The 27,528-nt window shown below is 42.8% G+C and overlaps 1 long non-coding RNA gene across 1 annotated transcript in view; it reads left to right on the forward strand.

Moving 5' to 3' along the window:
• The window catches only part of LOC126108662 (uncharacterized), a 45,791-nt gene that overhangs the window by 4,652 nt on the left and 13,611 nt on the right, over window positions 1-27,528 (forward strand). The gene's annotated exons all lie outside the window — the stretch shown is intronic.

The raw sequence follows: 27,528 nt of genomic DNA on the forward strand, positions 1-27,528 counted from the left end.
GAAGAAAACTATCACATCCAAAAATCAATAGCCCAAGGAAAGAAAGTACTCAATGAATGCACATCACTGCGCAACAAAACCCTCTTCTCGACAGTAGCAGAACTATACAAGTAACACACACACCACAAAAAAAGAACCTCTCTCTCTCTCTCTCTCTCTCTCTCTCTCTCTCTCTCTCTCTCTCTCTCTCTCTCTCTCTCTCTCTCTCTCTCTGCCCAGTACTCAACAACACACACATCACACACACGCAAACCCACACAAACCAACGCCAAATACAATTCAAACTCGCGCGCCTCACCCAGCAGAACACGCTACGAAACAAATGAACGCCACACAGTCACAACAACACGTAATGGCAGCGAAAACTCCGCCTATGTTTTGAGTAATCGGATAAAGTGCATTGCAACGCGAACGCAGGCAAAGAAGTAAGCCTATTTACTTCGCCAACAACACAGTTGAAAGCACCACAACTTCAAAACTGTAAGTTACAGAAAGAAAACGTGATACAGTCTTATTTCCGTTCGTAAATGCATAACAAACAGAAAAATAAAATACGTTTTGCTGTTTGCAGATGTCAACTTGTATATTGTGTAGCAGAACAGCTACCAAAATAAATGGTCAATAACATTATGTAAGGTATGTTAACTAATGCTTACACCCACTTTTCGCCAATGAAGTTATAAATGCAACTTCTACATAATGTTGTAAACAACACAAATGTTAACAACAAATCTACAGTTAAAAATAAAAAATAGAACCCACTGACGTTAATTCATTTCTTGTGGTTAAATGTCTCAGGGAAATATTTAATTATGAGATCTATAAGTTCCCCGAAAACGGTAGTGTGTTTCGTCTTCCTTTTTCCCTACGTTTGAAGTCCTACCCTTACCCTAGGACACTCTGTCAATATGAGTAAAACCTGTGAGGGGAAGTTCGTACGGCCCCCTTCTAAGCTAGATTTCGCGGCCTCCACAAAGAGATACATACATCACTCAAGAACGTCCTCAGATTTTTCACTTATAGAGGCTCTTAAAACTCGGTTCTGCAGTAAAATGGATGGATAACCGTCCAGTCACTTTCCTGTCCTCAATTCATGACCCGTGAGAAACAGCAACAGTGAAAAGGAAAAACAAGGATGGTACTAGTACAGAGATTTCTTGTCCTGAAGTTGTGGCAGAATACAACAAAATAATGGGTGGTGTCGATAAGTTTGATCAATTACGAGAAAGGTATGCTATTGGCAGGCGTTCTGTAAAATGGTGGCACACAATATTTTATTTGCTGGTGGACGTTTCTGCAGTGAACAGTTTCATCCTGTGGAAAATAAGTAAAAGAGAAAGTGGACAGCACGATCAGCTCACATACAGGATTCATCTAGCCAGACAATTGATCGCTGGCTTCTCGTCGCAGAAAAGGCGTGGGCAAAAGCCTGTCTTTCTGGCAAAAAGGGGTAAAGTATCTGAAGATTTTCTTCATGTGTCTGTAGGGGAGCATCGACCCATTTTAGGAGAAACCTACTGGACGTGCCGCCATTGTAGTACCGAAGCTGCGCAAAAGAGCACTCGCTGTGTTTGTACATATTCTCAAATACCACTTTGCGTAGACCCGTGTTTCAGAAAATTTCGTGGCAAGTAATTGTGAACAATCATTGTAACAAGAGAAGTAAATTTATCAAATAAATATGACATATATTGAAAAAGTTGTTTTTGTCATTGAACTCCAAGGAAGGGCAGTGGGAAGAATACTTCCCACTTTGTTGTGTGACCTCACTTTCACAGATGGAGCAAATTTGATATTCTGTATGATAAATATACCTATCTGTTAACTAGTATCTGCTCTCCATTCATTTAAAAAAACTGCTCAATAATTTTGCCCACGAAAGGGTTAACGCAAGATTATGCTTCTCAATGCGCAGAATAAGACAGCATTTGACATTTTTAAATTCAGTCAATAATCGTATATAGATACGAAATATGAAATTTTGATTGCACCTGGAAGTAATTGAGCCAGTTTCACCGTTTTAAGCGTTTAGTGATGTATACCCTAAGTTTCTTTTAATCAGATTAACGGAATGGTGTTGAAGAAAAGTGTATGTTATGTGTGTAGAAAAGAGCTGTGCGTACGGGAGAACGTGTATTCGATTTTGCAAACGTACCAGGAAACACGGACCAATAAACTGCAAGCTTCGACAGCGCCGTAGTTCAACCACCTAAGAGCTGCTGAAAAATTGATTGCATCCTTTATTGACCAACAGTTCCGGTCACCAGATGCTTACGCGGCAACATTTAAACGGCAGCACTGCATGCTGCAGTCAGATTGCAACTTTTCGCGTGTAGCACGTATTGGCGTAGCCGCTGTTTTGCGTACTTGTGCCTCAGCTACATAATTGCCCCTTTCGTCAGTGTATCTTCTAACACAAAGGGATGGTCGATCTCAATTTATATAGTCCAAATGACCGTGAAATCAAGTTATGGCGGAATCTCGTTGCGTTACACTGAATGACCTTAAGTGTGTTAGTGAGGACTCGTTAACTGCACGCGTCTCATAATGAGATGAAAATGATGTCCACTCAGTCAGTGAAGCGGTACTCGTATACTCGCCCTGAACCTGTACCCACGAGTACAAAACGCAGTGACATCTGTGTCTGTAAATAGGCCTACTGTAAGTAAAATGTCGCCCGCTGCGTTCTTCTCTGGCCTCATCTCAGGAAGTAGTGAAGGGATGTTGATACGGTTTTCACACGGGTGGTGTCTGTGTTATAATTTATTAGCGCTACGCCAGAAAGCTAGTGCAGCCGTGAATAGTAAATATGAGCAGCCGTCCTCTCACGGGACGCGAAAACGCACGGGGCCAAAGAGATGGTGACGTCACAGCGTGGAATTCCACGTTCCACTACAGTGCGGAGGCTGTAATGTGAAGAATCTGGCACGTGCAAAGGAACGTGGCCTGTGAGACGTCACACGCAAAACTTAAGATCCGCCATATTCTACTCAGTTAAACTACGTACTTGGTTGAGCATCTCTCTAAAAACCGTCATTTTAGCTACGGTTTGTTACAATAAATTCACAGGAAACCATATATCGGCAGAGAAACGCTTCATTTATTTCAAATTTTTAGTGTTATAACTTGGTGCTATGAAAGCATATAGTTTGAATGCTACGGCACAATGATGATTATCAAAAACCCGTTGTTTCGATACAATTTGTGATAGTTAAATATAAATAATGATGTCTGTAGATACGGTCTTGACACAGTGCGTACCGTATACAGAGGCCAGAGTTCCTTGTTGAACTCGTAGCCAAGATGTGTCGTGCGTTGTGAAGAGAAAAGTAGCGGGTTTGCGCCCACCTCCACCCAGAAAACTTTCTTTCGCCCTTTGTTTTCTAAAAGATTGCGGGTATTTCTTATTAACTTAAATACAGTAATCAATATTATTTATTATAAATAAAGTATTTCCTGGAGTTCTTGTTTCAAAGACCAACAACTGGAATATTTCACCAACGATCGAAATCTTAACGTGACCGCCAAACTTTGTCAGGGGAAGTAAACACGAAGCGTACTCTGGAAATTTTCTGCTTCTACTCTGGAGTTTTTGCTCTTATGTAAATTTGTGTAAAATGTATATACCTATCTCTCGGTTTTATGGACTGACGACTCGTGTTCGTATCTTGCCGGTAAATGAACCTTTTTCAGTCATGGTCAGCAGCTTAGAAAAAGACCTTCTCTTCCGTTGAAATGAAACTACGAAACAGATGACGATCTTGAAACGTCGACGACGCGCATTACTTAGCAGTGATGATATTCAGTGCAACATCGAGGATATTTTGCACGAGCAAACTGGCATTAGACACAGTACTTTTTACTTTATTCAATTCAAGAAAATGAGATGCAGATTCAATTGAGTTAACAAATAACTTGTGCTAGCTTGTATTTCCGGTCATATTACAGCTGTATGTGAGTGTTCCTCTACCAGCAGTTAGCTGTTCAAAATAAACGGCTTGAGTCCAGAATCTCCTTCGCGGTACATGGGACGTTGTAACCCACTAAATAACATAAAGCTGTGACATGAAGTGTATTAGCAGTTGTATTTGGTGGTATGAATTTATCTGCCGTTCCATATACCGTACACGCTAGAAAGCTTGTGAAACAATGACATAAACACTTCAGTTCAAATTTCTTGTATGATGAGATGTTACGTATGTGACCGCTACACTCACCTATATCTCAGCTTGTAGACCCTCTTCTGTATCTGAACTGTTGCATGTTGTTTTATTGTGAATTGATAGTCACTTCCCCGTTTTACCTTTGTGGATTCCTTTTCTACGCTCACGTGTCACAAACAATACGATATAGACTCCATGTATTAGCATCTTTGCAATTCATAGCTGACACTCCTCGATGTTTTCGACGCTCACGTGTCACAAACAATATAATATCGGCTCCATGTAATGGCATCTTTGCAATTCATAGCTGACACACTTCATATGTTTACATCTTTCCCGTGTGAGCCATTTACAACGCCTGCTACATCAAATTTAAACTCAAATGTTTATGCTATTGTCTCACAAGCTTTCCAACATGTATGGTACATTGAACAGCAGATAAATTCACACCGCCACATGCAACTGCTATTACATGGCACGTCACAGCTTTATGTTATTTAGTGGGTGACAACGTATGTAGGTATAAAATTTCCCAAATTTCCACTTTCATCGTTTATCAGTTTGATAATTACTTGTACTATACTCGGAGACGGGTTGTTTTCAGAATACTCGAAAATGATCACATGTCGAAATGGCAATCGCAATAAACAATGTTTTAGCAGCCACAGGCGGAATGGTTTCATTTAAAAAGTTGTTGCTGCTGTGGTCGTAGAAGCCGCGGGCCCAGTTATCATCAAACAACAGCAACAAGATAACGCGAGCAAAAAAACTGTATGGAGGGACGTGGAGCAAACACTACAGTTACACGGTAGTACCGTTGCGCTGACAATACCTTCGACCTAAGAAATTGTAACGAGTGGAATAAAGTTCATTTTAAAGAGATAACAAAATGAGTCTCGACTTTTGCAGCAGATACCGTGGTCTTACTTAGCAGTCCGTTTCGAAAACATCCGCTTCGGCTGTTGTTCATCTAGTTACAGGATTGTGAGATAGTGTGCCGACGTTTCTATGTTGAAAATAATGTCTCCAGATGAGTTCTACATCTGTTGCAGATGATAATAATAAGGCTCCGTTACTGTAGCGTATGTGGTGAGCTTTATGTCGTACGGTTGCTGTCTCAGAGTGTGAAGAATTTGGAACACGTGACGCTGACGTATTTCGGAGTATACTCGTCTATAATTCTTTCATTATAAGAATAAACGCGATGATTGGTCAGAAGCCGTAGCACACGTATACTGGTGTTTTTACGCTCTTGGAAGTAGGTCCTACTTATGTATTAGCATTACTAAGTTACCTTAAATGAAGCTTTAAGATATTGAAATGTTTTAACAGCAATCAACGTTTTTGTTAATTACGCTTAGGTTATGTACGTTTTGTTTCAATAATCGTGTAGTCACAACCTCTGCATTGTTGTGCTCTGATTATCGCGCTGTTAATACGAAGTATGAAAATGACTGAGGCTGCTTCCCGCTCGGTAGTAGAAAACGGTTAAATAGTGCCGAGAAATAGGTTGTTGCTAATGTTTGTCGTAACTTTACAGAGATAATGGCTTTGAAGTAAGAAGGGATTGTGTTGTTACAATTGCAACGCAAATGCAAGTTCTTGTACAACTCAGTTGGTAGCTTTATAGGTTGTTCACTTATTGCAGCGCATAGTTCCCTGGTTCAAGTCTTGCTGAAGTCAATTTTTTTTCTCGTTCAAATTGAATGACTCACATCTCGTAATTGTAAAATTCATGGTTCAAGTGGCTCTGAGCACTATGCGACTTAACTACTGAGGTCATCAGTCGCCTAGAACTTAAAACTAATTAAACCTAACTAACCTAAGGACATCACACACATCCATGCCCGAGGCAGGATTCGAACCTGCGGCCGTAGCGGTCACGCGGTTCCAGACTGAAGCGCCTAGAACCGCACGGTCACACCGGCCGGCTCTAAAATTCATCATCACTTTTTATTAATAATGCGCGTCTTCTTGTTTTTAATTATATTACACCCGAAATCCCTGTTTTCGTTTCACATATAAATTCTCAATTATCCATATTTTAGGAAAGACTGTTAACAAAGGTTGCTTAAATTAAAAAACATAACAATTTAATTTTTAAGACAATAATGAAAAACTGAATATTCTTCATTTAGACTATGTTCACTGTTTTATACCACAGACGTAGATGTGTGTCGTAGAAACATAAAAAAACCATTATTTTCACAGCATGGAACAGACCATACAAATGCTTCATTTTTACATTTGCCACTGTACTAGGGTGTCCACTTCATTTTCATTGAAAAAGGGGACATTTAAAATAAATTAGAGAAAAACCTGGGACAATGAAGAAAAAAAAAACGGGACATAAATATTGTATTGACTAAATTTAATAGACATACAAGTTTACCTTTACAACGTGCACTCAGATGATCCCAAATCACTTTTTACAATTATTCTGCCACACTATCACCATACTTTTCACCTTTATGTACTTTATCAAGAAGTGTGTTTTGACAATGAGCAAGGCCCTCACTGTTTCAACTTTCATTCTGTTTTTTTCGTCTGACCACAAAAAGTTCACCAACGAAAACACACGTTCCATAGCAGCATTTGACCCAGAAATTGCCAGACAAAACTCCCCAAATGAATCATGTTTTTCATGTTAATGTTTTTACTTTTGAAATAAACAAATATTTTACACCACGTTGCACTAACACTTTCTTTGTCTCCTTCTTCACTTTTTATGAAGCTGTGTTCACATGAAAATTCATTTGTCTTCATCAACAGGAAAATTTGGTACAATACTTTTAACAAAAACACAACAGTCCTTCCACTGTAGCTGCTCCTTTTCAGTATTAACCCAGTCAAATGATTTAAAAGGTGTGAGAAATGGTAAACACCATTCTTTTATATACTCAGTGCAAGAGTCATAGAAGATGTCAGTAGAAATATGAAATTGTTCACCAGTAATTGCACCCTCTTCTTCCAGCTTCCTTAGAGTCTCATTTACAAAGGATGTGAGAAATCTTTCAGATTTTCTACATTGTAATTTGCCCAATAATTTGTATAGTTCTTGATAAACTTCCACTATTGTAATTTCTTGTTTCTCAATCCATTTAATTGTTGTGGAGAAAGATTTTAGCTGGCTAACAAAAAAAAAAATGTAGAAGACCAATAGACACAGGGTTATAAATAATTGTTTAAGGGTAACAGGACACTTATCAAGGGAAATGAAATATGATTTCAAAGCAGGAAATATCTCTACAATTCTTTCCAATGCTGGTAGCAGAGATAGCCACCTTGTCTTGCTGTGCCCAAGTAGAGTTTTGTATTTACACTCCTGGAAATTGAAATAAGAACACCGTGAATTCATTGTCCCAGGAAGGGGAAACTTTATTGACACATTCCTGGGGTCAGATACATCTCATGATCACACTGACAGAACCACAGGCACATAGACACAGGCAACAGAGCATGCACAATGTCGGCACTAGTACAGTGTATATCCACCTTTCGCAGCAATGCAGGCTGCTATTCTCCCATGGAGACGATCGTAGAGATGCTGGATGTAGTCCTGTGGAACGGGTTGCCATGCCATTTCCACCTGGCGCCTCAGTTGGACCAGCGTTCGTGCTGGACGTGCAGACCGCGTGAGACGACGCTTCATCCAGTCCCAAACATGCTCAATGGGGGACAGATCCGGAGATCTTGCTGGCCAGGGTAGTTGACTTACACCTTCTAGAGCACGTTGGGTGGCACGGGATACATGCGGACGTACATTGTCCTGTTGGAACAGCAAGTTCCCTTGCCGGTCTAGGAATGGTAGAACGATGGGTTCGATGACGGTTTGGATGTACCGTGCACTATTCAGTGTCTCCTCGACGATCACCAGTGGTGTACGGCCAGTGTAGGAGATCGCTCCCCACACCATGATGCCGGGTGTTGGCCCTGTGTGCCTCGGTCGTATGCAGTCCTGATTGTGGCGCTCACCTGCACGGCGCCAAACACGCATACGACCATCATTGGCACCAAGGCAGAAGCGACTCTCATCGCTGAAGACGACACGTCTCCATTCGTCCCTCAATTCACGCCTGTCGCGACACCACTGGAGGGGGCTGCACGATGTTGGGGCGTGAGCGGAAGACGGCCTAACGGTGTGCGGGACCGTAGCCCAGCTTCATGGAGACGGCTGCGAATGGTCCTCGCCGATACCCCAGGAGCAACAGTGTCCCTAATTTGCTGGGAAGTGGCGGTGCGGTCCCCTACGGCACTGCGTAGGATCCTACTGTCTTGGCGTGCATCCGTGCGTCGCTGCGGTCCGGTCCCAGGTCGACGGGCACGTGCACCTTCCGCCGACCACTGGCGACAATATCGATGTACTGTGGAGACCTCACGCCCCACGTGTTGAGCAATTCGGCGGTACGTCCACCCGGCCTCCCGCATGCCCACTATACGCCCTCGCTCAAAGTCCGTCAACTGCACATACGGTTCACGTCCACGCTGTCGCGGCATGCTACCAGTGTTAAGGACTGCGATGGAGCTCCGTATGCCACGGCAAACTGGCTGACACTGACGGCGGCGGTGCACAAATGCTGCGCAGCTAGCGCCATTCGACGGCCAACACCGCGGTTCCTGGTGTGTCCGCTGTGCCGTGCGTGTGATCATTGCTTGTACAGCCCTCTCGCAGTGTCCGGAGCAAGTATGGTGGGTCTGACACACCGGTGTCAATGTGTTCTTTTTTCCATTTCCAGGAGTGTAGTTTTAGTAAACTTACAGAATGACTTCAGAGATTCAACCCTTACTGTGGAAATACTGGTAGCTTTTGTTTACTATTAATTGGCAGTCGATGAGTAGGCAATCTAAGCCAGTTTGTAAGGAATTGAGCACCACATGTGCTGGATAGCCAACACCTACTATATTATTCACTGCATTCTGTTGCAGCTTATAGAACAAATTGTTTTTTCCTTTCCTCTGCTTAACACCAAAATTGGTGTTAGTGTTGTCTGCAGAAACTGCAATCACCTTTCCCTCAAGCTCATATTTCTTTAAAACCTCCAGCACATATTTCTGAAATAAATCTGAAGTTTCTCCTGTTAAATTAACCAATTCGAGCTCTTCCACCGTGATGCCTTTTTCAGGGTGAAAATATCTTATAAGGAGAGGAACCAACTTCAAATCCAGATGATTCGATGTATCAATCATTACAGAAATGAATCGAGCACTTTTCAGTTCATTTAAAACCTGCTGAGCTGCATACGGTGCAATAACATTTGAAATGATTGCATTACATTTTGTGTGTCCACATGTGAATTTAGGATTGAAAAGTTTTTTAACAACTGATGTAGTACAGTCCATTGACTTAAAGCTATGGCTGCCCATTGCACTGTGGTATGCAAACGTAGCTTCTTGTGCTGCCAACTGCCTATTAATTTCTGTTACTGATTTTAAGTTTACATAGTAATGTGATTCACAATGTCAGACCTTCCACCATGACCAATAGCTTATTTTGATCTGCACAACGTACATTCTACAGTTTCGCCACTACCAGTGATGAAAGGAATCTCGCTTTTTATATTGCTGTTAAATTACACTTTCGTTTCGGCATAATGAAACATTGATTGCACAGGGCAAAACATTAACAGTGTGGTGACGAAAGCCAGAGAGCAAGTATCAGTGGTGTAGAGTATCTCTGGAACGAAAGGACAGATTCAGTGCATCGATTTAGAAGAGAAGAATCTTCGTTGTTATTCGTAACCTATAGTGCGTTTAAAATTAACTTGCGATTATTGACAGTGTGGTACATGTTTGGGGTATGCTGAAAGTCATCCCACGCTTCCTAGCGTTAATAATTGCGCAGTTAATAGCAAGTCAAACAACCAGTAGCGTAAAATACTCTAGCCAAGCGGAATCGTAAAAAAAACGGGATATATGAGCGTCCCCAAAAAAACTTTCGGGACAGCGGGACATTTTGGTAAAAAACGGGACTGTCCCGGGAAAAACGGGACGAATGGACACCCTACACTGTACCATTACAACAGTACTGATCTCTAGCCAAGTTAGGGGATTTGGCCCGGGAAGTGACAAGACGGTCAAGCTGCCGGACGTACTGGAACTAACGCACGCTGCTTTTTCATGTACTGCCGAACGTTGGCGGCCTATAGAGTGACTCGTCGTACAACAGGAGAAAATGGGTGGCTTCGTGGATTCTGTTGTTGATCCATCATCAACGTAGCAGACGACAGTTCCGCAACTGAAATGTACTTCTTGGATTCCGATTAGGAAGGAGCTAAGAGGTTACCAGACGGCTGACTATAATTATTATCCTCAGTGGCTTCAGTATTCAACAGTTCGGTGAAATCCATGCAGTATACTTTTGCATCACATTCTGTCAGAAAAATTACGCTGTGAAAACGTTAGGAATTTTCATCACTCTCGTTTCTGATCGTAATACTATGTCAAGTGAGAACGAGGCAAGGTTACTAAACAATAAGGTTGGGCAGTAAGCGCTCTGCTCTGCCATTGGCTGGCCTAGTGACGTCAGCGTGGAAGCAAGCGCTCACGAGCAGACGACACGGCATGCGCGGTTACGTAAAGTTTTTGGCGGAAGATTTTGTTTATACCAGAAATGAGATGTCTAAACTGCTTTTCTGCTGCTAAAATATTCCAGTTAAAACTGATGAGTTATATTCTTTCGCAGCTTATGCCTCACGCATCGGTAAAATGTCAGATCACAACCACACTGACACACACTTGAAATTCGAAACCACGGGTCAAATAAATCAGAAACTATTCATTTAATGGCATTGAAATGAATTTACTTAAGAGCTCGAAGTTGCACACATTTGTTTGCAAGAACAGCATTCCTTCTTTCTAAAGTCGCTATAGTATTCATCAAAGTAACTTTATCTGTGTCTGAAAAAAAAAAAACTGTCATCTGTACATGTGCTCTTATTATGATGTTTCTTATTTGGTGACAGCTTTTCCAGAGTTTCCAGAGATTTCTTATGTAGTTCTCGTTTCTTATACCGTTTGGTTCTGTCTTCTGTTGCGGGTGACACATTGACAGTCGCACTACTGCACGGCAAATTGCGCGAAGGAACTGCATCTGGCTTGAGCATTCTTTTTCGGGGCAAATTAAGCAATTGAGACTGTAAATCCCTTAAGTAATCTGTTTCTGCGAAATGGCGAGAACATATTCTTGCATGCGCAACATTTACACTGTCTTTCCTACAACATTTCGACAACCATAGTTTTTGTAATGTTTCATTACGCGGGAAACTGTGATACATTACGTCAGTTCCCTTTGTGCTCCAGTTGTAGGAATAACAGCCTTTACAGAACAGCCTGGCATTGTAAAAATTAATTTTCTCACTCACTTGTAGATTCTCCAATAAGAATTTCACAAGACGAACCATAAACTATAGAGCTGGCGAACACAATGTTGATTCCGCTGTCCACTGTCGCTAACTATTTCAGTTCCGAACCAAATATCAATTACAGCAAAAACCGTTAACACTCCCGAATTCCGAATGTTTCCGCTGTTGACTGAGTACCTCAGAAGAAAGAACTCAATCAAAATACTCCTTCAAACACAAAACAACACAACAAAAACAATCACACACACAATTCGAACTGTGTACTGTTTGGCACAGCTGCTTCCACCGTGACGTCATGCGCACAACTGAGAAAACACGTTGCTTTCTGCGCCCCCCTGGAACGAGGGCATTTTATGCTTTCCGTCCGGTCAGCTACGAGGGGCGTTTGAAAAGTCCGAGAGATGGCACCACCGGCGCGTACCGAGGTCATGTTTAGTTAGTAGCATCTTTGGAAAGAACGCACACCAAGTCTCAGCCCTATTCGTCTGTGTGTTTGACATTCGTGTGAACCAAGGAAGTCGAGTGACTGTCAAAAAAGGGAGGAAACAGAATTTCGTGTGGTGATTAAACATTACTTTATGAAACACGAAAAGCCTCAGGAGACTGAAGATTGAAAACACTGCGGTGACTCTGCATTTCGATTAGGACAGTTTACAAGTGGTTTCAAAATTTTCGGAGTGGCCGTATGGGCACAAGTGATGCTGAACGTTCAACCCTCCAGAAATCATTGATGAAATCCGTGATATATGGTGACGGATGACAGAAGAGTTAAGGTGCGTGAGATTGCTAGTGCTGTGGGCACCTCGAATGAATGGTTACATAATATTTTGCATAAACATTTGGACATGAGAAAGCTATCCGCGAGATGGGTTCCGCCATTGCTCACGCTCGACCAAAAAGCGGAATCGTGTGAAGTGTTGCAAGGACGGTTTGCAGCTGTTCAGGAAGAATCTGCCGGACTTTAAGCGTCGTTTCGTCACTGTGGATGAAACATGGATACATTACTGTTCTCCTGAGACCAAACAACAATCTAAACAATGGATTACCAAGGGAGAATCTGAACCAAAAAAGGCGAAGACCATTCCTTCGGCCGGGAAGATTATGGCGACTTTCTTTTGGGATTCGCAAGAGATAATCATCATCGACTATCTGGAAAAGGGTAAAACTATTACAGGTGCATATTATCCATCGTTATTGGACCGTCTGAAACCCGAGCTGCAGAAAAAACGCCGGCGATTGGACCGCAGAAAAGGCCTTTTCCATCACGACAATGCACCAGCACACCCGTCAGCAGTTGTGGTCGCAAAATTAATGGGAATAGCATTCCAACTCGTTTCACATTCCCCTATTCTCCAGACTTGAGTCCCTCGGACTACTATTTGATCCCCAATTTGAAGAAATGGCTGGCGGGACAAAGATTTTATTCAAACGAGGAGGTGATTGCAGCAACAAATTTTACAGAGTTGGGCAATTCCTGTTATTCGGAAGGGATCAATAAATTAGAACAGCGTTGGGCGATATGTGTAAGTCTAAAAGGAGACTGTTGTTGTTGTTGTGGTCTTCAGTCCTGAGACTGGTTTGATGCAGCTCTCCATGCTACTCTATCCTGTGCAAGCTTCTTCATCTCCCAGTACCTACTGCAACCTACATCCTTCTGAATCTGCTTAGTGTATTGATCTCTTGGTCTCCCTCTACGATTTGTACCCTCCACGCTGCCCTCCAATGCTAAATTTGTGATCCCTCCATGCCTCAGAACATGTCCTACCAACCGATCCCTTCTTCTAGTCAAGTTGTGCCACAAACTTCTCTTCTCCCCAATCCTATTCAATACCTCCTCATTAGTTACGTGATCTACCCACCTTATCTTCAGCATTCTTCTGTAGCACCACATTTCGAAAGCTTCTATTCTCTTCTTGTCCAAACTAGTTATCGTCCATGTCTCACTTCCATACATGGCTACACTCCATACAAATACTTTCAGAAACGACTTCCTGACACCTAAATCTATATTCGATGTTAACAAATTTCTCTTCTTGAGAAACGCTTTCCTTGCCATTGCCAGTCTACATTTTATATCCTCTCTACTTCGACCATCTTCGGTTATTTTACTCCCTAAATAGCAAAACTCCTTTACTACTTTAAGTGTCTCATTTCCTAATCTAATTCCCTCAGCATCACCCGACTTAATTTGACTACATTCCATTATCCTCGTTTTGCTTTTGTTGATGTTCATCTTATATCCTCCTTTCAAGACACTGTCCATTCCGTTCAACTGCTCTTCCAAGTCCTTTGCTGTCTCTGACAGAATTACAATGTCATCGGCGAACCTCAAAGTTTTTACTTCTTCTCCATGAATTTTAATACCTACTCCGAATATTTCTTTTGTTTCCTTTACTGCTTGCTCAATATACAGATTGAATAACATCGGGGAGAGGCTACAACCCTGTCTCACTCCTTTCCCAACCACTGCTTCCCTTTCATGCCCCTCGACTCTTATAACTGCCATCTGGTTTCTGTACAAATTGTAAATAGCCTTTCGCTCCCTGTATTTTACCCCTGCCACCTTCAGAATTTGAAAGAGAGTATTCCAGTCAACATTGTCAAAAGCTTTCTCTAAGTCTACAAATGCTAGAAATGTAGGTTTGCCTTTTCTTAATCTTTCTTCCAAGATAAGTCGTAAGGTCAGTATTGCCTCACGTGTTCCAACATTTCTACGGAATCCAAACTGATCTTCCCCGAGGTCGGCTTCTACCAGTTTTTCCATTCGTCTGTAAAGAATTCGCGTTAGTATTTTACAGCTGTGACTTATTAAACTGATAGTTCGGTAATTTTCACATCTGTCAACACCTGCTTTCTTTGGGATTGGAATTATTATATTCTTCTTGAAGTCTGAGGGTATTTCGCCTGTCTCATACATCGTGCTCACCAGATGGTAGAGTTTTGTCATTACTGGCTCTCCCGAGGCCATCAGTAGTTCTAATGGAATGTTGTCTACTCCCGGGGCCTTGTTTTGACTCAGGTCTTTCAGTGCTCTGTCAAACTCTTCACGCAGTATCTTATCTCCCATTTCATCTTCATCTACATCCTCTTCCATTTCCATAATATTGTCCTCAAGTACATCGCCCTTGTATAGACCCTCTATATACTCCTTCCACCTTTCCGCTTTCCCTTCTTTGCTTAGAACTGGGTTTCCATCTGAGCTCTTGATATTCATACAAGTGGTTCTCTTCTCTCCAAAGGTCTCTTTAATTTTCCTGTAGGCAGTATCTATCTTACCCCTAGTGAGACAAGCCTCTACATCCTTACATTTGTCCTCTAGCCATCCCTGCTTAGCCATTTTGCACTTCCTGTCGATTTCATTTTTGAGACGTTTGTATTCCTTTTTGCCTGCTTCATTTACTGCATTTTTATATTTTCTCCTTTCATCAATTAAATTCAATATTTCTTCTGTTACCCAAGGATTTCTACTAGCCCGCGTCTTTTTACCTACTTGATCCTCTGCTGCCTTCACCACTTCATCCCTCAGAGCTACCCATTCTTCTTCTACTGTATTTCTTTCCCCCATTCCTGTCAATTGTTCCCTAATGCTCTCCCTGAAACTCTCTACAACCTCTGGTTCTTTCAGTTTATCCAGGTCCCATCTCCTTAAATTCCCACCTTTTTGCAGTTTCTTCAGTTTCAATCTGCAGTTCATAACCAATAGATTGTGGTCAGAATCTACATCTGCCCCAGGAAATGTCTTACAATTTAAAACCTGGTTCCTAAATCTCTGTCTTACCATTATATAATCTATCTGAAACCTGTCAGTATCTCCAGGCTTCTTCCATGTATACAGCCTCCTTTCATGATTCTTGAACCAAGTGTTAGCTATGATTAAGTTATGCTCTGTGCAAAATTCTACAAGGCGACTTCCTCTTTCATTCCTTCCCCCCAAACCATATTCACCTACTATGTTTCCTTCTCTCCCTTTTCCTACTGACGAATTCCAGTCACCCATGACTATTAAATTTTCGTCTCCCTTCACTACCTGAATAATTTCTTTTATCTCGTCATACATTTCATCTATTTCTTCATCATCTGCAGAGCTAGTTGGCATATAAACTTGTACTACTGTAGTAGGCATGGGCTTTGTGTCTATCTTGGCCACAATAATGCGTTCACTATGCTGTTTGTAGTAGCTAACCCGCACTCCTATTTTTTTATTCATTATTAAACCTACTCCTGCATTACCCCTATTTGATTTTGTATTTATAACCCTGTAATCACCTGACCAAAAGTCTTGTTCGTCCTGCCACCGAACTTCACTAATTCCCACTATATCTAACTTTAACCTATCCATTTCCCTTTTTAAATTTTCTAGCCTACCTGCCCGATTAAGGGATCTGACATTCCACGCTCCGATCCGTAGAACGCCAGTTTTCTTTCTCCTGATAACGACGTCCTCCTGAGTAGTCCCCGCCCGGAGATCCGAATGGGGGACTATTTTACCTCCGGAATATTTTACCCAAGAGGACGCCATCATCATTTAATCATACAGTGGAGCTGCATGTCCTCGGGAAAAATTACGGCCGTAGTTTCCCCTTGCTTTCAGCCGTTCGCAGTACCAGCACAGCAAGGCCGTTTTGGTTAATGTTACAAGGTCAGATCAGTCAATCATCCAGACCGTTGCCCCTGCAACTACTGAAAAGGCTGCTGCCCCTCTTCAGGAACCACATGTTTGTCTGGCCTCTCAACAGATACCCCTCCGTTGTGGTTGTACCTACGGTACGGCCATCTGTATCGCTGAGGCACGCAAGCCTCCCCACCAACGGCAAGGTCCATGGTTCATGGGGGGAGACTATGTCGAAAAATAAAAAAGGTTTACCCCAAACACGTAAGTAGTTTTTATTTTTGCACGGACTTTTCAAACGACCCGCCTAAGAAGCGCGCAGTAACGCTGGAGTTTTGCCGAATATTATTTCATTCTGTTTAAAAATGAAATGACATTCGAGGCTATATTGTTTCTTTGCCCGTCTCTTTGTACGTTTAAACTGCAACTGCCCACACCATTGCTGGTTAGTTGGACCGCTGGTTGGCCAGAACTGTCCAAGTTTAATGCGCCGGTAAAACTGCTGTTCCGCACATTATCGCTCAATCTATGTGCGCGTGACACAGCGTAAAACGTATCCTTACGATTGTACTTGATTGTATTGGTCACAACTCGGCCTCCACTCCACGTGATACGAAATCCAATGAGATTCCAAGCAAAAGCGGAAAAATGCATAGAGTTATGTTTACATCAGGTTTATTCTTATGATGAACAGAGTATAGTCCTGCTCCGTGGCACCTGCGAAACAGTTCCCATTCGACGATTGATACTATACAGTCCGAGGCTTTTCTCACCTCAGAGCACATTCACCGAAATGTTCAGAGCTGATGTCGCACGCACAGACATCGTTCCAACAGCGAGCCCTGGTCTTCGTTCCTTGAACGCGCGGAAGCTGACTCAGTTCATCGCAGAATGAAAGCACCACAGATCACTAGACCACTGTCACCCAAGTCATTTACATAAATTAGTAACAGGAGAAGGCGTACTACGTTCCTCGGGATATCACTCCAGTTTTACTCTGTGACAATCCGCGAGTTACTACGAACTGCGACCTTTCTACAGGATACCACGAATCCAGCCACCCAGCCGAGGCGATTCCCCGTAGGCAGCAAGCAATTTGATTAGAAGCCGCTTGTGAAGAAGTGTGTAAACTTGAGATCGAACTGATATACCCTTACCTTTCGCACACATTGCTTCGTGTGAATAAAGAGCAACTTCTGTTTGACAACCGAACTGTATTCTTTGAAACAGCTAGTGTTTCTGTACCAACTGCAGCGGCGAAGTTCATATAGGAAGGTAAGGGTTCACTTCGTCACAGGTAGTATAATCCATACTTCCTATAAAATTGTGTATATATGTGTTTTCGTTTTCCACATCTCCCTCTAAATGGGTCAAATGGCTCTGAGCACTATGGCACTTAACATCGGAGGTCATCAGTCCCCTAGAACTTAGTACTACTTAAACCTAACTAACTTAAGGACATCACACACAACCATGCCCGAGGCAGGATTCGAACCTGCGACCGTAGCAGTCGCGCGGTTCCGGACTGAAGCGCCTAGAACCGTTCTGCCACCACGGCCGGCGCTCCCTCTAAACCACTGGAGTGATTTCAGCCAAACTTGTTACACACTGTCAGGCAACAATCGCGGTGCAGGTTCTGGAGATATGACTTCATAATAAGGAGATGCGTGAAAACTCCCGCACCACGCATGACGTCTACATTTATTACTTCTGAGCTACAAACTCTGTTCGCAGCCAGCAATCACATTTGCCGCTAAATGTACCTACAAAATTGTATAACGGGTACTACACAAGTTCTTGTAATACAGAGTCATACGCTGAGATGTGTGAAAAAATGCCGCATCATGCGTGAAGTTTCAACACATCTGTTCTTTACTACTAACACACTCCTACAGTCGAGTCAACTTAAGGATTTCCCCGACATCTCGAAGCGCTTTTGACAGCTTCCGACTGCGAAGTGCAAACGCCCGTTGGCGAAAACAATAGCCGTCAGCAGTAGTGCTATGAAGAGGCGTTTCCATAGAAATGTTTACGAAGTCGCGTTGTAAACACGTGAAACGGCGGCAAAGGTGGTTTAACGAATACCTAGGAATGAAACTTTTTTCTATTTTACACTACAAACACATTAGTTTTTGTTTCTACTAGAAATTTAGCAAAATCAATACCTGGACAGTGCCGGGTTTGTCAGCTAGCCTACAAATGAAGTAGTGCGCTTTGTCACGGATTTTTAGATTTCTGATAAATATTTACGGAACTAAAACGTCTTCTGGAGAAGACGTGTGTGGTCAGAACCCCGCATAGTATCTGCTAATTTCGCAGTGTAATTGTTCTTGTTTTACAAACAATGAATTGGAATGTATTATATGACAGGAAGAAGGGAATTAGTTCGTCTGATGTAATGGATGTGTCAGTTTTCACCCATGGGGATTTTTCGCAGTTCACAATATGTGTTATACGACTTATGTGAATTCTTTGATTTTTTTATGGCTCTGAGCACTATGGGACTCAACATCTTAGGTCATAAGTCTCCTAGAACTTAGAACTACTTAAACCTAACTAACCTAAGGACATCACACACTCATGCCCGAGGCAGGATTCGAACCTGTGACCGTAGCAGTCCCGCGGTTCCAGACTGCAGCGCCAGAACCGCACGGCCACCGCGGCCGGCTTTGATTTTTTTTTTAAATCTCATACGAAATGAATACTGTTTTTAATGAAATAACATGTTATTCATAATTACATCTGAGCAGGTTCGAATCCTGCCTCGGGCATGGGTGTGTGTGAAGTCCTTAGGTTAGTTAGATTTTAAGTAGTTGTAAGTTCTAGGGGACTGATGACCTCAGCAGTTAAGTCCCATAGTGCTCAGAGCCATTTGAACCATTTTGAACATCTGAGCATTCTGAAGGCGGCTGCAGGAAAACTAGACATACGGGTAAGAAGAGACACCCAGGAGTGGATACAGTATCTCCCAAGTTCTTAATTCACATTACAGGCGCTAATATGGGTATAGTCTCTGAAGCGTCCAACGTTACTACGACACACAAATTTTACTACATACGCCCCAACGCGCCTTAGTTAATATCAGCGACCACATTAGTTATCCCTCCTTGCAACTCTTCCAAATTAAACTGCAGTGAAGACAGGAAAACAAAATAGCCTGTGGCGAAACAGGGGTGCCTCTAATCTAGCTATTATTACCGTGTTCATCCAATAACAGTGGAGGAACCCTGAAACGTCTCGCCTTGTTTTGAAGTAACTGAAACCAAGAATATTCAGCTTCTGTCAGGATTAATCGAATACTGCGCTCAGCATTGACACACGCAAGGAAGGTTCCTAATATTACGGTATGATGATTATTCATTCATACACGTGTCAAAATCAGTAATATATATATGAAGGTGGTATCTGTTCTTTCGGACATGTCTGAAAGAACAGATAATATATGGCTCACCGGCCATTTGACCATCATCTTCTCTGCGGATGCACAAACAGCGCCCGAACTATGACGGGAATCGGCAGTAAAGCCGCGAGTAATGAGTATGATGGGCAGGGGCACTATGAATATCGTGCGGGACAATAAGTTGCGAATGTGGGTCTCACGGGAGGCGTGCCAGAGATAACTCCTTGCAGTCGCACTATCCTCTGTGGCTAGGATGTATAGAGCGTCTGCCATGTGAGCAGGAGATCCCGGGTTCGAGTCCCGGTCGGGGCACATATTTTCAACTGTCCTTGTTGACTTATACCAACGCCTGTATGCAGCTAAGGGTATTCATTTCATTGTAAAATCAATAATGTTTTCGCCGCCTGGTTTGAGGCGCCATGTCACGGATTGGGCGGCCCCTCCTGGCGGAGGTTCGAGTCCTTCCTTGGGCATAAGTGTGTGTGTGCTGTCCTTAGCATAAGTTAGTTTAAGCAGTGTGTAAGTCTTAATATAAGTTAGTTTAAAGACTGTGTAAGTCTACTTAATCTAACTTATGTTAAGAACACACACTCCGATGCCCGAGGACTTTGGCGTGTAACGGCGTAGCCGCAGTGGTAACACCGGTTCCCGTCCGATCACCCAAGTTAAGCACTGTCGTGCTGGGTTAGCACGTGGATGAGTGACCATCAGTTCTGCCGAGTGCTGTTGGCAAGCGGGGTGCAGTCGGCCCTTGTGAGGCAAACCGAGGTCTCGGAATCTGACATACGGCCGGGAGAGCGGTGTGCTGACCTCTGCGTGGCCCTCTGTATCCGTATCCAACGACGCCTGTGGTCTGAGGATGACGACACGGCGGCCGGTCGGTACCGTGGGGTCTTCCAAGGCCTGTTCGGCCAGGGAGTTTAGGTTAGTTTTAGTTTGTAAGTCTAGAGAGCGATGACGTTAGAAGTTTGGTCCCTTACGAATTGCCGGCCGGGGTGGCCGAGCGGTTCTAGGCACTACAGTCTGGAACCGCGCGACCGCTACGGTCGCAGGTTCGAATCCTGCCTCGGGCATGGATATGTGTGACGTCCTTAGGTTAGTTAGGTTTAAGTAGTTCTAAGTTCTAGGGGACTGATGACCTGAGAAGTTAAGTCCCATAGTGCTCAGAGCCATTTCAACCAACCTTACGAATTTCTTTCTCTCTCTCTCTCTCTCTCTCACACACACACACACACACACACACACACACACACACACACAATAATATTTGACCTTAACAAAATTATTCGCCAGACATACGTGGACAGTCCACTCTCTCTCTCTCTCTCTCTCTCTCTCTCTCACACACACACACACACACACACACACACACACAATAATATTTGACCTTAACAAAATTATTCGCCAGACATACGTGGACAGTCCAGTTAGGCTACTGTTTGCTAACATAATGGCCGACACTCCACAACTTTCCAGCACACAATAACCCACACGAGAGTTGGTCCAAAAATAGAGGAAGATGCAAATAAAAAAATTACACCGGCAAACACGCAAATAAATGCGCATATTCGAAAGCGATTTAATGGATTTGCAGAATTGTATCGTCTGTAGTAAAAAAGGTTTTCTGAACGACACAAGTTTTAATTATAATTCTGAACGTTACAAAGCGCTAGTTCCCAACCTAGAAGTAATTATTCCCTGAGGTGTAAAACAAAATTTTCGGAGGGGTAGAAACTAAGCGATTCCATTCTGTTTTAGTCACGAAACTAAATTATTTTCAAAACATAATTACTATCATTGTGGGACTTTAATACTAATTATATGAGTTATCAATAATTACTTTTCCACAATTACTAGCATAAGTGCGGTGGAAGTTATGGGTTCCCCACATAGTCCACCCACTATACACATACTTTGTACTTTGTCCCGTACATGGCTGACGATAAAAGTGAGATCTGTACGTAATAAATGCTAAATATCCCAAGAAAATTTATTCTCCATGTTATGGATAGTACCTGTAGTAGTTCAGAATGGCTTCATTACTCGTTTCGAAACAGATAAATGAATTAATTGACAGCAAGACTCAGCAGTAACTACTAAGGGCTACTAAAGTCCTATAGGCCTACGCAATATTACTGTTATTATTATTATTATTATTATTATTATTATTATTATAGTTATTAGATACAAATCAACAGCCTAAAGTTTCCAATTTCTGCTAGTTCAGAGGTAAGTGCTGCAGCAATCAAGTGATTTACGAAGAATAAGGGTAATGCACACATCCCGACTTGTTTGATTTTAAACACGGTCGCTGTGTGCAAGTCAACCAAGTGCGGCAGTGGATAGTGGTGATGCAAGGTAAGTGTGTTTTGTAGAAAGTGTCTACCCTGACTGTGGGTAGTTAGCTTTCTTTTCTGACGGGTTGTGGGCAGCACTTGCGAGGCATCACGAATTCCTTCGTCATTCATTCTCTCTCTGTCTCTCTCTCTCACACACACACACACACACACACAAAATATCATTCGTCTTTCATCATTTTAAAAATAAAACTGTGTCAAGATAAGTGTTATGCAAAAAAATCAGTTAACTGTCTCAAAATTTTTTTATAAAAATGATGTATTGCATATGTATGCACGGAATTTCAAAAACATTTTTTTTAGAAATGTCTAAATCACTGCCAGCAAAAAATGACGTTTCCCTGATTGAACATTTCTTTCTACAGTCCCTGCCAACGGAGCAGCGCCAAATTTCGCCATCTTTCCCTGTAGTTTTCTCCAGCTTCATCTCGTTGTATCCAACACAATTCCCATTTTCACAAACCATATCGTTCTTCAAAAGACCTTGTTGCCTAGCCCATTGTGTACAGCTTTGGGTGTTCTCCGTAACATGTTATAAATCTTCCATTACAAAGTCACTCAAATCTGGAAAATTTCCCCCCATTTTGGCACACACAGTAATATACGATACTTCGAAACAGACAGCCCCAACAGGAAAATATAGGTTGTTGGGCGCACTGATCAAGAACCGTTAACAGTGAGCAACATGGATATACCGCGTGATCAAAAAGTAAGTATAGATTTGAAAACTTAATAAACCACGGAGTAATGTAGATAGAGAGGTAAAAATTGACACACATGCTTGGAATGACATGGGGTTCTATTATAACCGCCCCATATTTTTAGACGCGTGAAAGATCTATTGCGCGCGTCGTTTGCTGATGGTCGTGTGCTCAGCCGCCACTTTCGTCATGCTCGGCCTCCCAGGTCCCCAGACCTCAGTCCGTGCGATTATTGGCTGTGGGGTTACCTGAAGTCGCAAGTGTATCACGATCGACCGACATCTCTAGGGATGCTGAAAGACAGCATCCGACGCCAATGCCTCACCCTAACTCCGGACATGCTTTACAGTGCTGTTCACAACATTATTCCTCGACTACAGCTATTGTTGAGGAATGATGGTGGACATATTGAGCATTTTCTGTAAAGAACATCATCTTAGCTTTGTCTTAGTTTGTTATGCTAATTATTGCTATTCTGATCGGATGAAGCGCCATCTGTCGAACATTTTTTGTACGTTTGTATTTTTTTGGTTCTAACAAAACCCCATGTCATTCCAAGCAATGTGTGTCAATTTGTACCTCTCTACACTATTCCGTGGTTTATTCAGTTTTCAAATTTATACCGTCTTTTTGATCACCCAGTATACCATACGCAACAATATGCAAAGCCAACAATAGCTACCATGGTTAGGATGTATGAAATTGTCTGCAGCATATTTGGCATAGGAACATGAATAAGTTGGTGAAAGCAGACAGTTAATTGATCTTTTTGCTTCCATATGAAAATAAGTACTTTTTTGGTATTCCGTGCATATATATATGCTTATACTTAACAAATACGCGTTTCCTTCAAAAATAGGCACTTTTCTCGTGATCAGCCGCATGTATCCCCTAAACTGCGTACGTGTTAGCATGTCTGATTGCGCTCAGGGGTAACGGTCAAAGAAAGATTGGGAACCACCGTTATTAAGAAATGCAGTTCAGTGTGATAATTTGTAGTTATCGTAAATTAAATGACAACGAGAAGGTACCATTCCTTGTGCATTAAGTCTTTACAGCATTATTTAGACATAATGTCTAAAGCTAAGCTTTTTTGATTTTCAAAGTCGGCCTTCACTTAACTGGTGCTGTCGGCGAGTCGTCGACGTCCGCGTCGTCGGTGTGTAATCCTAGAGTGTGCAGTCAAGTAACTGTCGCCTCTTCGGTGTCCCTAGTGCGGCAGCTGCCCGTTGCGAATGTAGCACGAATGCGCGACTTTCGTAGATTTATCTGCATCTTCATCGGCACATCTACACGCGGCGACGAAACGTTACGTATTGCGACTTCATAATGTTCGTTAGCCGTTACTAGCGCAGTTTCCATGTTATGGTCTTCCGGTCCATCGTGTCTCGGCACATTTCACCGAACGACCGTCCCACAGCATTTGAGTTCGTTAAGTTGCTAGAAGCTCGAATTACAGAGTGCGCTGTATACGTCAGACAATCCGCACCGCGCGAAAGTTTACGACGCAGAAATGCGTTACCATTTTTCTCTTCAATTCTACAGTACGCCATATACACGAAATAGTCCGCGCTGTCTACAATCGAAAGAGTGCAGTTAATAGCGTTCCCGCAACTTAGTGGCCTGTACACCAGATTAACGTGCCGAACAGCAGTTAACGACTAATAAGCAATGCGACAAAGATGATTGTTAATTCTGTGTCCGCGGTACACACTAAAATCACAAAACGTATCACCGTTCAAACATTTACTTTACATTAGAGTTGTGGCGATTCGTGAATGAGTCGTTCATTTGAACGACTCTAAATAAAGAATCGTAAGAATCGAATCGTGATACTGACGAATCGTCGTTCAAAAGAATCGTAAGAACGATTGTGTGTTTCCGAGTCGTGACGATTCCAAGTTCCAACGATTCATCGATTCTTGGTACGCTATGCTTCGAAGGCAACTTCCGAATCATGCCGAGTCGTGCCGAATGATTACGGCCGCCAGATGGCAGTCAAGTGGAGGACGCGTGTGAACAAAGGAAGCTCGAAACGAACAAACGAAGTTCGTGGCCCGTAATATTACGCGTGAAAACCAAGCTGACACTTGGCAGAGTCGTCTTCTCATGTAAATAGTTGTGCCAGTGGCAAGTTCTCAGACAAATTAAAAGCAAAATGCCTATGCTTCGTATTTAGAGGAAATGAAAGTTAAGCTAAATTTGCCTTGTGGAAGGGCTGTCAGCTGCGTTATGAATTGCAAGAGTGATGTGGACTTGGAAAGACATCTTAGCACAGAAAAACTTTGGATGATATGAGCCAAATCACGTCTGCCTCACTGCTAGATTTTGTTACTATAAAACAGACGTCCGTAGTTAGATACGTTCAAGCCACACAACCAAACTAGCGTACCACGTAATTTTGCACCACCTTTCGCACAAATCGACTCCTCTTTCCTGGCATACTGAAATAAAACAATAGATGCAATCAAATCAAACGTGACGTATAAATCGAGAATCACACTTGTAACGTCATTTGCATGTTTACTCATAAATAAACTATTTATGGCATATATTATCATGGACACAGTTCGATTCTAACCCCATTGACAATTTCAGACATGTCCTGCCATCTGTGAGTAAGATATAGAACTTTTTGCATTCCGTAAGAATCGTGCCATCGTAGACTAGAATGAATCGTGAACGAATCGCAGGAATCGATTCGCAACGTGAGATTGAATCGTAGGAATCGAATCGGGAAAAAGAATCGTGTTGCCCAACTCTACTCTACATCGGCCGCGCACACAAAACACAGTATATGGCACACACACCGCACAATTAGATTCGTGTCGTCGCTCCCGAGTCTTTGTTGGCGCTTTTCACTGTCGACCTATCGGTTTGGTTTTGCGTCGCTCAGCCACAGTCTATTCATACAGTCACGACACGCGCGGGTGCCGAAGCGACACTAGCGCGCCAAGCGGTGAGAAAGCAGGCAGTTTTCACGTAATTAACGAAGTATCTGTTGTACAGGCTGATTACAGTTAAACTTTGAGACAGGTTTAGAAATAACATCACTTGTCAGAATGACGTCAAATTACAAAGGAATATTATCGGTGATTTGGGGGGGGGGGGGGGGGACGTATGGAAGAAGAAAAACAGTTACAGAACGTAGCAATAGACGGCGCTGTGAGCTTCATAATTTAATAGTGGTCGACTACAAATGACAAATGAATCATACGATAATGCCTAAGGTGTACGTCTGATGTTAAACAAACCGTACAGCTCGGTGTGCATGGGTGTCCAGGCGTGATACTGTTAGTTACGTAAGCCGACGCACCACGGCAAGGTCATATCACATCGGATGGGAAAAATCGGTTTGTAATTGCTGTGAGGCCCAAAAACCGCATAAAAAGCATGAATGAAAATCAAATCGGATTAGGCCTATTAATTTCCGTGTGACTGGCGCAAAACATGTTCAGTATGCTGTCCACCGTTTTCAGCAAAAAGTTGCAATCGAGAAACGGCATGTTCCACAGCTGACCCAAGTGTTTCCGGGGTCACGTTCAGAATGTGTTGGGCAATGCGTGCCTTCAATGCAGCTAAGTTTGCAATCGGAACACTGAACACGACATCTTTCAGACAGCCCCACAGCCAGAAGTCACACGGATTAAGACCAGGTGATCGGGACGGCCAGGCTGTAGGTAAATGGCGGCTGATAATTCTAGCGTTTCCGAAATGGCGCTTCAGCAGCTGCATAACTGGATTTGCAGTGTGCGGAGGCGCGTCATCTTGCATAAAAACGATCCCACCCACACATCCACTTTGTTGGAGAGCTGGAATGACTTGGTTTGTGCAAAAGACACTCGTAGCGCTCACCAGTGACGGTACAGGTAACAGGACCGGAAGCACCCGTCTCTTCGAAAAAATATCGCCCTACGATATTTACATTTATCGCGAATCTCTTGCCCAATGTAAAGTCCCGAGCGACTGGAAAAAAGCGCAGGTGACGCCTGTATATAAAAACGGTAGAAGGACGGATCCTCAAAATTACAGACCGATATCTTTAACATCGCTTTGATGCAGGCTTCTCGAACATATTCTCAGTTCGAATACAATGAATTTCCTTGAGACAGAGAAGTTGCTGTCCATGCATCAGCACGGCTTTAGAAAGCATCGCTCCTACGGAACGCAACTCGCCCTTTTTTCACACGATATCTTGCGAACCGTGGATGAACGGTATCAGACGGATGCCATATTCCTCGACTTCCGGAAAGCTTTTGACTCGGTGCCCCACTGCAGACTCCTAACTAAGGTACGAGCGTATGGGATTGGTTCCCAAGTATGTGAGTGGCTCGAAGACTTCTTAAGTAATAGAACCCAGTACGTTGTCCTCGACGGTGAGTGTTCATCGGAGGTGAGGGTATCATCTGGAGTGCCGCAGGGAAGTGTGGTAGGTCCGCTGTTGTTTTCTATCTACATAAATGATCTTTTGGATAGGGTGGATAGCAATGTGCGGCTGTTTGCTGATGATGCTGTGGTGTACGGGAAGGTGTCGTCGCTGAGTGACTGTAGGGGGATACAAGATGACTTGGACAGGATTTGTGATTGGTGTTAAGAATGGCAGCTAACTCTAAATATAGAGAAATGTAAATTAATGCAGATGAATAGGAAAAAGAATCCCGTAATGTTTGAATACTCCATTAGTAGTGTAGCGCTCGACACAGTCACGTCGATTAAATATTTGGGCGTAACACTGCAGAGCGATATGAAGTGGGACAAGCATGTAATGGCAGTTGTGGGGAAGGCGGATAGTCGGCTTCGGTTCATTGGTAGAATTTTGGGAAGATGTGGTTCATCTGTAAAGGAGACCGCTAATAAAACACTAATACGACCTATTCTCGAATACTGCTCGAGCGTTTGGGATCCCTATCAGGTCGGATTGAGGGACGACGTAGAAG

This window comes from Schistocerca cancellata, chromosome 11, assembly GCF_023864275.1.
Source record: "Schistocerca cancellata isolate TAMUIC-IGC-003103 chromosome 11, iqSchCanc2.1, whole genome shotgun sequence".
Lineage (NCBI taxonomy): Eukaryota > Metazoa > Arthropoda > Insecta > Orthoptera > Acrididae > Schistocerca > Schistocerca cancellata.